Raw genomic sequence first — 3,583 nt, forward strand, 5'->3', positions numbered from 1 at the left:
CCACTGGAGATATGACAAGGATATAATTGAGTGCAGGACTAAAGATGCCTTACTGCAATCATGTAGGGTGATGATGAGACCGCACCTGGATTATTGTGTATAGGTTTGGTCTCCTTGCTTAAAACTGGACATACTTACACTGCCGGCTGGTTAGAGAAGATTGCTTACTGAGATGACAGTACTATCACATCGATCGAGACTGAGTATGGCTCGGCTTTTATGCTCCAGACTGTAGAAGAATGAGACATGACTTCATTGAGACACACAAAAATACTTAGAGGACTCAACAGATGTCGGGGTATTATTTCCCCCAGCTAAGGAGTGTGAACTAGTGGTCATAGTCTCAAAATCTGGAAAAGCCATTAAGGACTAAATTGAAGAGAAATGTCTTCAATCAGGATGATCTTTTGAATTCTTTAGCCCAGAGGTTTTTCTGGCAGCTTTGCCACTGATCATATTGAAAGCAGAGATCAATTGTTGCTGCAACAACAAGCTCTCACTCAGCGTCAGCAAGGCCAAGGAACTAATTGTTGATTTTAAAGAGGGAAGTCGGAAACTGTGCTCCAGTTTTAATTCACGGATCGGTGGTGGAAAAAGTTAGCAGCTTGGGTGTTAATATCTCAGTTGGCCTGCCCCAGGCCCAGCAAATAGAGGTAATCATGAAGAAAGTGTGCCAGCGCTTTAACTCTTTCGAGGTTCAAATAGATTAATTATGGCTCTGAATACTCCAACAAACCTTTACTGGAGTATTGTAAAAGGTATCCTGGCTGGTTGCACCATGGCCTGGTGCATCAATTCTAATGCACAGAATTGCAAGAGGCTGCAGAGAGTGGTGGATTCAGCCCAGTCCATCACAGGCACGGCACTCCACTCCATCGAAAGCATCTGTATGATGGAGATCATCATGTACTCATTATGCCTCAAGAAAGTGATATCTATGATCAAGATCCCCAGAGCCGGGCCATGCCCTCTTCTCACTGCTATCATCAGGCAGGAGTTATAGAAGCCTAAAGTCTCACACTCGGGCACATTCAGGCACAGTATATTCCTACAACTATCGAGTTCTTAAATCAATCAGCACAACCATAATCCTACCTCAATAACAGAGGGCAGTGGAGGCAGGTTCTCTGGATGCTTTCAAGAGAGAGCTAGATAGGGCTCTTAAAAATAGCGGTCAGGGGATATGGGGAGAAGGCAGGAACGGGGTACTGATTGGGGATGATCAGCCATGATCACATTCAATGTTGGTGCTGGCTCGAAGGGCCGAATGGCCTACTCCTGCACCTATTGTCTATTGTCTAGAACACTATGGACCACCTCTGTCACAAGCATGGACATCTTTCTCCAATTTATGTTTTTTCACATGTGTCTTGTCTTTTGTACAGTCCTCTTTCCTTTAGAGATGGTTTGTGTGATTTATGTATAATGTATATATCTTTCTTTTTGTGTATCTGTCCATGTGCCTATGATGCTGCTACAAGCAAGATTTTTCATTAACCCTGTATCTCACTGTAATTATGTATATGACAATAAACTCGACTTGACTTGGCCCAATCAATTTCTGAATATTATAAAAAATGAGGACAGCAGGAATATGGCATCAAAATTGAGTTATGGAAGATCAGCCTTGTTGAACGGCAGATCAGTCTTGCAATTCAAATTACCAACTCTTGCTTGTAATTCTCATCCTCTTCTGTGCAGCTACAAAAGAGGCGATGTGATCTGACATGACAAGCAAAAAATTTACCAACTCCACAAATAAGCCATGCAAGCCTTATTTTCAGCAAAACAGGTGAGCTGCAAACATTAATCAAGTGCATTGATTCAGTATGTCACGAGAAAAATGTCAAATATGAGAAGTATGAGCTCACCAGTCAGTGCCTTGAGAAATTTACCGGGGCTGACACGAGGCTAGAAATGGCGAATATACAGTTCGTCGAGAGGAGGGGTAAAATGGAGAATCAAGAGCACATGTATTGCAGATTCTGCCTATTCACAAACTATTTTTCAATTAAAAACTTACTATTGGCAGTAAGGCTCCATTTTCACCAACAAACAAAGACTTTATTTTTAGACATTTCCTTTCTATAGATGTCGATTGAACTGAACTTTGGAAACGGAGTGAAATTCACAGTTGCCACTACCAACCAGGAGGAATTTCTGCACACTAATAATTGCTTTTTGTAGCCATGTTGCAGTCCTAGAATTTGGCAGCTTCTAATCTGCACACTTCCAGTGAGTCTGAGCATGCGACATACCCAGACACTACTGATTCCACCCCCACCACATGTCATTTTTAGACCCTGGTACCATGCACAACTTTGGGGCATTTCTTCCCCAAAATATCTCAGATTGTACGGAATTTAAAAATGTTTTGCAAAATATGTCACTTCTCCTTCCTAATAGGGTCTGCTGAAATGAACCTGACATTGCAATATTATTCTTCAGATATTCATGGCCATGCATAGTTATGACTTCAAAACTTACGCAACAGCCATCCTTCATAGAAAATCGAGCCAACACCACAATTCGATGTGATTATGGACGATCATCTAAAATCAGTACCCCATTCCTGATTTTTCCCCATATCCCTTGATTCCTTTAGCCCTAAGAGCTAAATCTACAGTAACTCTCTGGAACACATCCAGTGAATTGGCCTCCACTGCCTTCTATGACACAGAATTCCACAGATTTACAACTCTCTGGGTGAAAACGTTTTTCCTCATCTCAGTCCTAAGTGGCCTACCCCTTATTCTTAAACTGTGACCCCTGGTTCTGGACTCCCCCAACATGGGGAACATTTTTCCTGCATCTAGCCTGTCCAATTCTTTAAGGATTTTATATGTTTCTATAAGATCCAGTTTCATCCTTCTAAATTCCAGTGAATACAAGCCCAGTCGACCCATTCTTTCATCATATGCCAGTCCCGTCATCCCGGGAATTAACCTGGTGAACCTACACTGCACTCCGTCAATAGCAATAAAGTCCTTCCTCAATTCGTGCGACGTAGTCCCCCACTACCACAAATTCTGCTGTTGAATATCCCGCATTTGGGGACATTGCATGTGTCAGCACACCCAAAGTGCAATGGGTTAGCCTTGTCCTGGGAGATCGGCCATCGTGACCAGCAATTTTCCCCTGCCAGGTAAGTACTACAAAGAAGGATTTTGTCTGATGAATGTTCTTTCTCCCTTGCCTCTGGGGTCAGTGGCAATACCAGAGCTGCAAAGCTCAGCCTACCCAGTCCACAAGTCAACTCTTTGAGCTTCTCATCCAAGCACGTGCGGACCTAATGATCAGTGGCTCTGTCCACGAACTATCTCAGGCGCTATCTTGTCATTCTTGAACTAAACAATTCAGCTTCACTTTCAGATGGAGTATAATATAACTTTATAATATATTCTTAATCAATCTTTTACCTCTGTTCCATCACCAAATGGCAATAGTCAGCAAGATTTTGAAAGAGCAGATATATGACTAGAAAGAGTTTAAAAGGCTTTGGGCCAAATGCAGGCAAATGGAACGTGCCCAGAATGTCCAACTTGGTTGACATGGACAAGGTAGTCCAACACCCAGTTTCCAT

At 42.5% G+C, this 3,583-nt stretch overlaps 1 pseudogene; it reads right to left on the reverse strand.

The window, feature by feature from the left end:
- Positions 1 to 2,998: 2,998 nt before the first annotated feature.
- LOC129695979 (U1 spliceosomal RNA) lies at positions 2,999 to 3,153 on the reverse strand (annotated as a pseudogene).
- Between the last annotated feature and the right edge of the window lie 430 nt (positions 3,154 to 3,583).

The sequence above is a fragment of the Leucoraja erinacea genome, chromosome 3, assembly GCF_028641065.1.
Source record: "Leucoraja erinacea ecotype New England chromosome 3, Leri_hhj_1, whole genome shotgun sequence".
NCBI classification, from domain to species: domain Eukaryota; kingdom Metazoa; phylum Chordata; class Chondrichthyes; order Rajiformes; family Rajidae; genus Leucoraja; species Leucoraja erinaceus.